Raw genomic sequence first — 13,431 nt, forward strand, 5'->3', positions numbered from 1 at the left:
TAAGGACCATCCTGCTAAAAGATGAAAGGGTCAACCAGGAAATTAAGGAAGAATTAAAAAGATTCATGGAAACTAATGAGAATGAAGATACAACCGTTCAAAATCTTTGGGATGCAGCAAAAGCAGTCCTCAGGGGGAAATACATCGCAATACAAGCATCCATTCAAAAACTAGAAAGAACTCAAATACAAAAGCTAACCTTACACCTAAAGGAGCTAGAGAAAGAACAGCAAATAGATCCTGCACCCATCAGAAGAAGAGAGTTAATAAAGATTCGAGCAGAACTCAACAAAATTGATACCAGAAGAACTGTGGAACAGATCAACAAAACCAGGAGTTGGTTCTTTGAAAGAATTAATAAGATAGATAAACCATTAGCCAGCCTTATTAAAAAGAAGAGAGAGAAGACTCAAATTAATAAAATCATGAATGAGAAAGGAGAGATCACTACCAAAACCAAGGAAATACAAATACAAGAGAAAAACATATTATGAACAGTTATACGCCAATAAATTAGGCAATCTAGAAGAAATGGACGCATTCCTGGAAAGCCACAAACTACCAAAACTGGAACAGGAAGAAATAGAAAACCTGAACAGGCCAATAACCAGGGAGGAAATTGAAGCAGTCATCAAAAACCTCCCACGACACAAAAGTCCAGGGCCAGATGGCTTCCCAGGGGAATTCTATCAAACGTTTAAAGAAGAAACCATACCTATTCTACTAAAGCTGTTTGGAAAGATAGAAAGAGATGGAGTACTTCCAAATTCATTCTATGAGGCCAGCATCACCTTAATTCCAAAACCAGACAAAGACCCCACCAAAAAGGAGAATTACAGACCAATATCCCTGATGAACATGGATGCAAAAATTCTCAACAAGATACTAGCCAATAGGATCCAACAGTACATTAAGAAAATTATTCACCATGACCAAGTAGGATTCATCCCTGGGACACAAGGCTGGTTCAACACCTGTAAAACAATCAATGTGATTCATCATATCAGCAAGAGAAAAACTAAGAACGATATGATCCTCTCATTAGATGCAGAGAAAGCATTTGACAAAATACAGCATCCATTTCTGATCAAAACTCTTCAGAGTGTAGGGATAGAGGGAACATTCCTCAACATCTTAAAAGCCATCTACGAAAAGCCCACAGCAAATATCATTCTCAATGGGGAAGCACTGGGAGCCTTTCCCCTAAGATCAGGAACAAGACAGGGATGTCCACTCTCACCACTGCTATTCAACATAGTACTGGAAGTCCTAGCCTCAGCAATCAGACAACAAAAAGACATTAAAGGCATTCAAATTGGCAAAGAAGAAGTCAAACTCTCCCTCTTCGCCGATGACATGATACTCTACATAGAAAACCCAAAAGCCTCCACCCCAAGATTGCTAGAACTCATACAGCAATTTGGCAGCATGGCAGGATAGAAAATCAATGCCCAGAAGTCAGTGGCATTTCTATACACAATGAGACGGAAGAAAGAGAAATTAAGGAGTCAATCCCATTTACAATTGCACCCAAAAGCATAAGATACCTAGGAATAAACCTAACCAAAGAGGTAAAGGATCTATACCCTAAAAACTATAGAACCCTTCTGAAAGAAATTGAGGAAGACACAAAGAGACAGAAAAATATTCCATGCTCATGGATTGGCAGGATTAATATTGTGAAAATGTCAATGTTACCCGGGGCAATTTACACGTTTAATGCAATCCCTATCAAAATAGCATGGACTTTCTTCAGAGAGTTAGAACAAATTATTTTAAGATTTGTGTGGAATCAGAAAAGACCCCGAATAGCCAGGGGAATTTTAAAAAAGAAAGCCATAGCTGGAGGCATCACAATGCCAGACTTCAATTTTTTTTTTTTTATGATAGTCACGCAGAGAGAGAGAGAGAGAGAGAGAGACAGAGATACAGGCAGAGGGAGAAGCAGGCTCCGTGCACCGGGAGCCCGACGTGGGATTCAATCCCGGGTCTCCAGGATCGCGCCCTGGGCCAAAGGCAGGCGCTAAACTGCTGCGCCACCCAGGGATCCCCAATGCCAGATTTCAGGTTGTACTACAAAGCTGTGGTCAACAAGACAGTGTGGTACTGGCACAAAAACAGATACATAGATCAATGGAACAGAATAGAGAATCCAGAAATGGGCCCTCAACTTTATGGTCAACGAATATTCAATAAAGAAGGAAAGACTATCCAGTGGAAGAAAGACAGTCTCTTCAATAAATGGTGCTGGGAAAATTGGACATCCACATGCAGAATGAAACTAGACCACTCTCTTTCACCATACACAAAGATAAACTCAAAATGGATGAAAGATCTAAATGTGAGACAAGATTCCATCCAAATCCTAGAGGAGAACACAGGCAACACCCTTTTTGAACTCGGCCACAGTAACTTCTTACAAGATACATCCACGAAGGCAAAAGAAACAAAAGCAAAAATGAACTATTGGGACTTCATCAAGATAAGAAGCTTTTGCACAGCAAAGGATACAGTCAACAAAAGTAAAAGACAACCTACAGAATGGGAGAAGAGATTTGCAAATGACATATCAGATAAAGGGCTAGTTTCCAAGATCTATAAAGAACTTATTAATCTCAACAGCAAAGAAACAAACAATCCAATCATGAAATGGGCAAAAGACATGAACAGAAATCTCACAGAGGAAGACATAGACATGGGCAACATGCACGTCAGAAAATGCTCTGCATCACTTGCCATCAGGGAAATACAAATCAAAACCACAATGAGATACTACCTCACACCAGTGAGAATGGGGAAAATTCACAAGGCAGGAAACCACAAATGTTGGAGAGGATGCGGAGAAAAGGGAACCCTCTTACACTGTTGGTGGGAATGTGAACTAGTGCAGCCACTCTGGAAAACTGTGTGGAGGTTCCTCAAAGAGTTAAAAATAGACCTGGCCTATGCCCCAGCAATTGCACTGTTAGGGATTACCCCAAAGATACAGATGCAATGAAACGCCGGGACACCTGCACCCCAATGTTTATAGCAGCAATGGCCACAATAGCCAAACTGTGGAAAGAGCCTCGGTGTCCATTGAAAGATGAATGGATAAAAAAGATGTGGTTTATGTATACAATGGAATATTCCTCAGCCATTAGAAACGACAAATACCCACCATTTGCTTCAACGTGGATGGAACTGGAGAGTATTATGCTGAATGAAATAAGTCAATCAGAGAAGGACAAACATATGTTCTCATTCATTTGGGGAATATAAATATTAGTGAAAGGGGATAGAAGGACGGGAGAAGAAATGGGTAGGGAATATCAGAAAGGGAGACACAACATAAAGACTCCTAACTCTGGGAAACAAACTAGGGATGGTGGAAGGGGAGAAGGGCGGGGGTGGGGGTGAATGGGTGACGGGCACTGAGGGGGGGCACTTGATGGGATGAGCACTGGGTGTTATTCTGTATGTTGGCAATTGAACACCAATAAAAAATTTATTATTAGAAAGAAAGAAAGAAAGAAAGAAAGAAAGAAAGAAAGAAAGAAAGAAAGAAAAAAAGAAAGAAAGAAAGAAAGAGAATAGGAAGGAAGGAAGGAAGGAAGGAAGGAAGGAAGGAAGGAAGGAAGGAAGGAAGGAAGGAAGGAAGAAAAGGGAAAAGGTATAGCTTGTAGGAAAAAAATATTAGTCTAATATTTCAGGACCTTGAGATAGATGAACATCTTAAAGTACAAAATCATTAAGTTAAAAAGGTTTATAAATTGAACTTCATTAGAATTAAGAACCTCTACTTAAAATGTACCATCTAGAGAGTTATAAGACAAATCACAGCCTAAGAGAATATGTTTTAGCACATAAATCTAGCAAAGACCTTTGATCTGGAATATGTAAAGAGCTACTATTTTTTAAAAAAGGAACTCCCCTTCAAACAGACACACAGGGAAGAAATTCCCGAAGTGTCCTATAATTAATTTAATTATTGACCCATAGGAACAAATAAATATCTATGTAATGCATCCTGAGAATGTATTCTACTCCTTGGCCTAAGTTTAAGACCTTCCACAGCCTGTTTAACCCTATCTCTCTCGTTCTATTTCACACCGCACACCCATGCCATCTCTCTGCCTTAGCCGTTGATATGCCTATGCCATGTCTACCCCTACATTTTGATGCTTGCCAAAAAAGTACATTCCACACTGTCTAGCAGCAGCAAACAATTTTCAGGTATTTGTTAAGTGAATGCATGCATCAAATAATAAGTTAATAAATGCCTTCCTTCGGGGCACCTGGGTGGCTCAGTCAGTTATGTTCGATTTCACCTCAGGTCATTATCTCAGGGTCCTGGGATTGAGCCCAGCATCAGGTTATGCACTCAGTGGGGAGTCTGCTTCTCCTTCTTTCTTTCCTTCTGTGTCTCCCCTCTCTCATGCACTCTCTTTCAAATAAATAAATAAATAATAAGTAAAATCTTTCAAAAGATAAAATTTTTTATATTTTATATAAATATAAAAATATTTATATATTTTATTAATATTTATATAAATGCCTTCTTTCCTATTTTCTGTCTTTTGAAATCCTATCTACCCTTTGAGGTCCACCTTATCTCACCTCTTCTGTGAAGGCTTTCCTAACCACAACAGCAAAAGTAATTCTTTGCTGAGTTCTTGTAGCTTTTAACAAAACTATTTCTTTGATTCTTATCACATTCTGTAATAGGCTATATTTTTTTCATATTCAGATACCACTGTCCCATCAAAAGAATAAGTTCCAGAAGAGCAAGGAACATGTCTGACATGTTTATATTATTGTAGAGTATCTGTCTAATTGCTAAACAGTGGTGCTCAATATTTTTCAGGGAATGGTGTGGCATAATGGTGAAGAAGGCAATCCCTGAAGTGAGAGAAACCTGAACTCTAGCCCTGGTTCTGCTACTTCATAGCTGTGTTACTCTAAGCAATTACCTAACTGCTATAGGCATCAATTTACTAATCTATGAAAGGCAGATAATAATGCATACTAAAAGGATGAAATAAGATGATACATACATAAAGCACTTAACACAAATAGGAAACATGATAGCTGATAATAGCAGTAGAAGTAGTAGTCACTACTGATTATGGCTGACTCTGAATTGTAAAAGGATTTACTAAAAAAACTAAAAAACAGGGGATCCCCGGGTGGCTCAGCAGTTTGGCACCTGCCTTCCGCCCGGGGCCTGATCCTGGGGTCCCGGGATGGAGTCCTATGTCGGACTCCCTACATGGTGCTGGTTTCTCCCTCTGCCTGTGTCTCTGCCTCTTTCTCTTGTCTGTGTCTCTCATGAATAAATAAATTTTAAAAATTAAAAAAAACCTAAGGAACAAATGTGAACAAAGAACAAGACTAATAGAACAGCTAGATGATGTTTCAGGCATATCATAAAAATGTCCAGCTTGTCTTTCTTCTCCTGCAGACTAATCTACATGTAGCCAAAGATCTTTCAGAGAGTTCCGTTTCCTAATATTGCATGATTTTTTCATTCCATCTCAGATGTCTGGTTTCTCACCTCGTTCTAACACACAGGGTCTCAAACAAATGACATGGTAAAATTTCAGATGCAGTATCACCCACTCCAGTGGCTTGTTTTCTGTTGCTAGTAAAGGTTAAAAGTGTCCTCTTGCAAAAGATATAGCTCAAAGGTCAGGGTTCTTAATATTCTTAGAAACCTCCCAATCCTTAGAAAACTGCCAACCAACTTTAATTTCCCAGCTTGCGCTTGCTCAACAACCTCAAGTTGTCAGCAGAATAATGAAAGCAGCTTTATTTACATCAATAGTGTCACAGGAATTTTCAAGAATAACTAATTCACCCTTGGTGCCTTGGTGCCACCCATTGCCATCATCAAAATACGTAATATAACAGTAGATACCACTGATCAAATTTGTTATGTGTGCAACAGCCAGAAAAAAAGAGAAGGGAGCCCCCCCCTTGCCTGAATGTGCTTCCACTTTGAGCTTGGCTGGGCTCCATTTAGACTTATATTTGTTCCTGAAGCCATTGGTAGGGCTCATGTTCACACTTCTAATAACTCTCTTTCATACTCTTTTAATCTTTTAATGCTTCTCACACAGTGTTTCTGTGGGGTACTAGTATTCCGTAAGCTGTAGAGAAAATGCACTTAATTGTAATATTCAATAATGATTGCCTTAACCTTGTCTGCAGAGAAAAAAAAGTAAATGGACAGCATTTTTTCAATTCAAATTGTCTTCCAATAATTTTTTACAAAGCTTTTGTTCCAGACACCACTTTCCTTCTAAAGGTTGCCGGTAGATGACAGAAAAAAATGAAAAAGCAAATTCATATCAATAGCAAAACTCAAAACCAATTGTTTGTTCTTGGTTCAACAGTCTGTTGGGTGTTTTGTTTTGTTTTAAGGTGTGTAAGCTGCTGGTTGTGAGTTTATATGCTATGCAAACAATATAAGATGGATTTCTTTTTGCTAGTAAAACATTTAAAAATAATGTATAGATTAAATAAGAAATATATTTATTCATGTTTTTAAAAATATTTTTCAAGGAACATGGTGTTCTGCAAATAAGATTGTAATCTGGATCTCTGCCCCATAAAGTCTGAGGTGTCCTTAGAATAATAAGCATTATATTCCTCTAAAGGACATGGATAGAAAAAAATCCATGGATAAAGATTAAGCCTTAAATACGTGTACCCTATGTGTAAAGTAACTATGCAGTTTTCTATGAACCATTGCTAAAATCAATAAAAATGTCTAAGGATTGAAACCATTGTTTGATTCTCAGTATCACATAGCAGATCTAAGATCTTAGCATTACTTCCCAATAGAATTTTGTGACTGGAAAGACTGTGAAGATATTTGAAATTCCCCAAAATGATTCTTTAACCCTTTCTGTGAACACCTCCAGGAGGACCTTAATATGACCCTGACTTTAATGTAAAATAATAGCATCTATGTTTGCAACTGTGTTACTTATATATGGATCTTGTAAAGGAAATTAACCAATCTAGCACATTTTTAGGCTAAGAAGATGCTTTACAATAGGAATCTATACTATATTTATGTAGGTGCAAATGTGAAACTGTAGTCCTATATATACAAACTCTTTGAATCTTAGCTATTGAAACATGTCATGTTTTAAAATGTAATTCTTAGCTGCATTTTACTCAATATGGAAATTCCCACCCATGGCCTGAGAGGGAATGAAAAATTCTATATATATATATATATAGTCTACATTCACACGAGATGTTTTATTTATATTACCAATTTAATAAAATCCCCTACTGTGCAAATGTTCTCCATATGTGGAGACAGAGGATTAGAATACATGAAACCAATCCTTTGTGTTTTTCAGTTTTTAAAAAATTACGTGGATATAATGTTTTCCTGTTTTTTAAAATTGCTGAATATGGTATTTTACCACTTTTAATTTTTCTTAATCAGGGTGAAAGCTCAGAAAATAAAACTCGGTTTTCATCATCCTCTTTTACCCCATATCTGTCTTGTGGCAAGTACTTCAATTTCTCATGCAAAATTCTGATGTTTTTCCAAAAGAGTATAAGACCAAAGAGAAAATTGACATGGGGTCTGGAAGCTAGGGGAGAGAGTCATTTGAGACCAAAGCACAGAGAAAGATCAGGGCAAAGCTGGTTCAGGAGTTGGTAAGAGGTCAGGCAGTTATCATGGAAGGACTTAGGAAGATTTTGGACAGGAACTGCAGTAGAGAAACAGGGAGTACAATGAAGGAGTCTGTAATAAATGTGAGACCACATTCTGGCTCTGCCATTTATTGGTGGTATAACCTTGGAAGAGGTATTCATCTCTTTGAACTTCCACTTCCTCATTTGAGAACATGGGGAAATACCGGTCTTCCAGAGCTGTGATGAAAGAACCTGTGTAAAGCCTACTTCACCTCAGGAACAGTAGGTATTTCTATTTTTCTCTTTCAGCTTTTGCTTGACTCTTTCCTTCCTAAGACATGAGACAGCCAAAAAAAAAGTTAGAGACAGCCATGATGATGATACCATCAATGTTTAAAGTCTACAGATCCCAAAATGAAACTTGCTTTCTAGACTTTTTACTATGTAAAAAAAATCCAATTAAAGAAGAAATAGATATAATATACAACAAACCTCCCAAGTACACATTACCCAGCTTCAACAGTTATAAATCATGACCCATCTTTTTCATCTATATCTCCATCCACTCCCTATGCTCTGTATTATTTTGAAGCAAATCTAGATATCATCTAATTTTATCTAAAAATGCTTCAGTATGTATTTTTAAACAATACAGATTCTTCTTGAAGTCATAATACCAAACACACCTAAAACTATTCAATAATTATTCCTTAATACTATATTAAGGTTGATTTTGTTGCTGCTGCTGCTGCTGCTGTTATTACCTTTCGTCTGGGAAGATATAAACCACATGAGTACACCAAGTGGTATTACCATTGATGTAATTTTTCCAAACCGACAAAAGTTTGGAAAATCTTAGAATAGTTCTGAACAAACCAACATACCCTCTTTCCTCAATGTAAACAATAAATAGTACTTCCTGGAAGTTTTGGTATATATTTGAAGTGTGTAAAATATATATTTATATGTAACAAGGAATTAGGCTTTGCACTCAGATAATTATAAACTATTTTTCAATGTATGAATGTCTGGCAAATTATGTAGTATATGGGAAGATTATTTGCCACATTTCAGAAAGCCTAGCTTCTCTGGCTCCTCTCTGCTCAATACCAGGAACACCCCACCAAATTGTTGTGACTACTATGATTGTCCATTCACATTTACAAAATGCCCTCAGTGGTTCACTCTATCTCCTACTGAAAACTGACTTAGTCTGAGCAGCTAAAAAAGAGGAAATTGGTTTTAGTTGCATATATGCTATAATTTGGGAAAAGAAATAAGGAAAACCCTATATGGGGAATGACTGTTAGAACATTCACAACTTTAAAGCTTTTCAAAGTTTTTCTCAGTTGATGGAATTTTGTTTCTCCACACTCTGTTGGAAAATGTGAATAAACTCTCTGATAAAATAAATGAGGTCATAATGACTTCATGGTATTATATATAGTTCAAATACAGAAAATTTTAACAGCTAGGAAACCATCCAGACAGGTAGGGAAACCGGGAGAGTGGCAAGAAATAATAAATCCATTTTTACTTATTTTCTAAGCGTAAGTATAAGTTTATAAATCTCTTTATGGTATGTTTACATAATTGACCCACAATCCTAATAAGTAATTATGCTCCCTCTCTAAAATTGAGAAAATACAGTCAAATGTTTATCTTCCTCTAGCTTACTTGCTTCATGTGTAGTATATTTCTTGTCTTTTGTTTTATAAATTTTTTAAATTCAAGTAAAATTAATATGCAGTGTTATATTAGCTTACATTTAGTGTACAATATAGTGTTTCAAAAATTCTATACATTACTCAGTGTTCATCATGATAAGAGTATTCTTAATCCCCTTCACCTATATCACCCATTCTGCCCTCTGACAAGTACCAGTTTGTTCTCCATATTTAAGATTCTGGGGTTTTTTTTTGTTTGTTTGTTTTTTCCCTTATTTTTGCTTTCTTGTTTTGTTTCTTAAATTCCACATATGGTTGAAATTGTATGGTACTTGTCTTTTTCTGACTTATTTCACTTAACATTATATCCTCTAGATCCATTTATGTTGTTGTTGCAAATAGTAAGCTTTCATTATTTTTTATGGCTGAGTAATATTCCATTATATATATATGCACATACCACCTCTTCTTTATCCATTTACTTATTGATGGAACTTGGGTTGCTTCCGTATCTTGGCTATTATAAGAAAAAATGCTCCAGTAAGCAAGGGGCTGCATATATCTTTTCAAATTAAAGCTTTTGTTTTGGGGAGTTAAATAGCTAGAGGTAAATATATTTTTAATTTTTTTAAGGAAACCCCATACTGTTTTCCACAGTTGCTGCACCAATTTGCATTTTTACTAACAGTGCACAAGAATTCCTTTTTCCCTACACCCTTGCCAATACTTGTTGTTTCTTGTGTTTTTTTTATTTTAGCCAGTTTGACAGGTGTAAGATGATACTGCATTGTGGTTTTGATTTGCATTTCCCTGATGATTAATGATTTTGAGCATCTTTTCATGTGTCTGTCAGTGCTCTGTGTGTCTTTGGAGAAATGTCTTTGCGTATTCTGCCCATTTTTCATTGGACTACTTGTGGTTTTTGGTGTTGAGTTGTATAAGTTGAAGATTTGAATCATGAATGGATGTTGTACTTTATCAAATGCTTTTTCTACATTTATTGAAATGATTGTATACTTTTTATCCCTTTTTTTGTTAATGTGATGTATCACGTTGATTGATTTGTGAATATTAGACAACACTTGCATCCCTGAAATAAATTCCATGTGTAGTGAATAACTGTTTCAATGTATTGTTGGATTCACTGTGCTAAATATGTTGAGGATCTTTACATCTATGTTCTTCACAGATACTGAACTGTAGTTTTTTCTCTTCTTTGGTGTCTTTATCTGGTTTTGGTATCAGGGTAATGCTGGCCTCATAGAATGAATTTGAAAGCTATCTTTCCTCTTTTATTTTTTGGAATAGATTTGAAAAGAAGAGGTATTAATTCTTCTTTAAATGTTTGGTAAAATTCACCTGTGAAGCCATCTGGTCATGGACTGCTGTTGTTGGGAGCTTTTGATTCATGACTTAATTTCATTGCTAGAAATTAACCTATTCATATTTCTATTTCTTCCTGATTCATTTTTGGGAAGCTGTATGTTTCTAGAAATTTATCCATTTCTTCTAAATCGTCCAAATTGTTGGTATATAATTTTTCATAATATACTTTTATAATTCATTGTATTTCTGTAGCATCAATTTTATTTCTCTCCTTTCATTTATGATTTTATTCGAGTCATCTCTTTTTTCTTTTCTGATGAGTCTGGCTAAATGTTCATCAATTTTGTTGATCTTTTCAAAGAACCAGATCCTGGTTTTGTTGATTTGTTCTTTTGGTTTTTTAGTCTCTATTTCATTTATTTCTACTCTAATCTTTATTATTTTCTTCCTTCTATTGGTTTTGAGCCTCTTTGTCCTTCTTCTATCTCCTTTAGGTGTAAGATTAGATTGTTTGAGATTTTTCTTGTTTCCTGAGGTAGGCTTGTATTGCTATAAATTTCCTTATTAGAGTAGCTTTTACTGCACCCCAAAGATTGCAGACCACTATGTTTTCGTTTTCATTTGTCTCCATGTATTTTTATTTCCTCTTTGATTTCTTGGTTGACCCATTCATAGTCTAGTACCATGTTATTTAGTCTCTATGTATATGTGTTCTTCCAGATTTGTGAGTGTGTATGTGTGTTAGATTTCTAGTTTTATACCATTATGATCAGAAAAGATGCATGATATGACATGAACCTTTTTTAATTTTTGAGACTTGTTTTGTGCCTCAATATGTGGTATGTCTTAAAAAATATTCCATATGCACTTGAAAAAAATGTGTATTATGCTGCTGTTGGATGAAATATTCTGAATATGTCTGCTAAATCTATCTGATCAAATGAGTTATTCAAAGCCACTGTTTCCTTGTTGATTTTTCTGTCTGGATGATCTATCCATGATGTAAGTGGGGTGTTAAAATTCTTTACTATTACTATATTACTACAGATTACTTCCTTTATGTCTGTTAATAAGTGCTTATATACTTGGGGGCTCTCATGTTGGGTGCATAAATACTTGTCATTGTTATATATTCTTGTTAGATTGTTCCTTTTATCATTAGGTAGATAATTTTGTCTACCTTTGTCTCTTGTTACAGTCTTTGTTTTAAAGTTCAATATAAGTGTTCTTACCACAGCTTTCTTTTCAATTCTACTTGTTTTTGTTTGTTTGTTTTTGTTTTCACTTCTGAAACAGTGATAATTTTTTCACTTCTTTGAATGATAATTGTTTTTCCGTTCCTTCACTTTCTATTATCATGCATCTTTAGGCTAGAAGTGAGTCTCATAGGCAGCATATAGGTGGGGCTTGCGTTTTTATCCATTCAGTCATCCTATGTCTTGATGTGAGCATTTAGTCCATTTACATTCAAATAATTATTGATAGGTATGTTATTATTGCTGTTTTGTTACTTATTTTATGGTTGTTTTTGTTCTTCTTTCTCCTTTTCTTCTCTTATTGTTTTCCCTTTTGGTTTGATTGCTTTCTTTAGTGATAATACATGGATTCCTTTCTTTTCTTCTTTGCAGATATAGTTTTCTATTTGTGATTATCACTAGGTTTATATAGAACATCTTGTGCATCTATATTAGGATGATGGTTGCTTAAGTTTGAACCCATTCTAAAAGCACTAAATTTTTATTCTTTCCTCCCACATTTTATGTATATGATGTGATACCTTACATCCTTTTATTTTGTTTAGTCCTTGACTGATTTTTACAGATATGACTTTACTGTTTTTGTCATTTAACTATACTGGTTTTATAAGTAACTAATCACTACTTTTAGTATCTTTGCATACACCTGTGAAATTTTTTCTTTTTCCTTTTCTTATTTCTGATTATGACCATTTCTTTCCACTCAAAGAATTCCCTTTAGCATTTCTTATATGGCTGATAGAGTGGTGATTAACTCCTTTAAATTTTGTTTGTTTGAGAAAACTTGATCTCTCCTTCTATTCTGAACCATAGCATTGTTGGATAGAGGACTTTTGGTTGCAAGTTTTTTCCTTTCAGCACTTTGAACATATCATACCATACCTCTGGTTTACAAAATTTCTGTTGAAAAATCAGCAGATAGCTTTATGGGGTTTCCCTTATATGTAACTGTTTTCTTTTCTTTTGGTGCCTTTAATTTTCTCTCTTTACCATTGTTTTTTGCCATTGTGAATATTATCTGTCTTGGTGTGGACTTCCTTGGGTTGAGGGGACTCTGTGCCTTTTAGATCTGGTTGTCTATTTTCTTCCTCTATTTTCAGCTGTTATTTCCTTAAATAAATGTTCTGCCCTCCTTTATTTTCTTTTTCTGGAATCCCTTTAATGCAAATGTTACTATGCTTAATGATGTCACTGAGTTTCCTTGACCTATTCTTATTTTTTATTATACTTTTTTTCTTTTTATTGTTCAGTTTCTTTGCTTTCCATTATTCTGTCTTCCAGTTTACTGATTCATTTTTCTGCTTTCTTTGATCTACCATTGATTGTCTATTTTTAATTTCAGCAATTGAGTTCTTCATCACTGATTGGTTCTTTTTTGTATTTTCTATCTCTTTGTTGAAGGTCTCACTGATATCCTCCATTCTTCTCACATCCAGTTAGTATCTTTATGACCATTACTCTGAAATCTTTGTGAGGTACATTACTCATCTCCAAATCATTTTGTTGTGTTTTTGTCCTGATCTTTCACTTGGGATGTA

Source organism: Canis lupus, chromosome 27 (genome assembly GCF_003254725.2).
Source record: "Canis lupus dingo isolate Sandy chromosome 27, ASM325472v2, whole genome shotgun sequence".
Classification (NCBI taxonomy): Eukaryota; Metazoa; Chordata; class Mammalia; order Carnivora; family Canidae; genus Canis; species Canis lupus.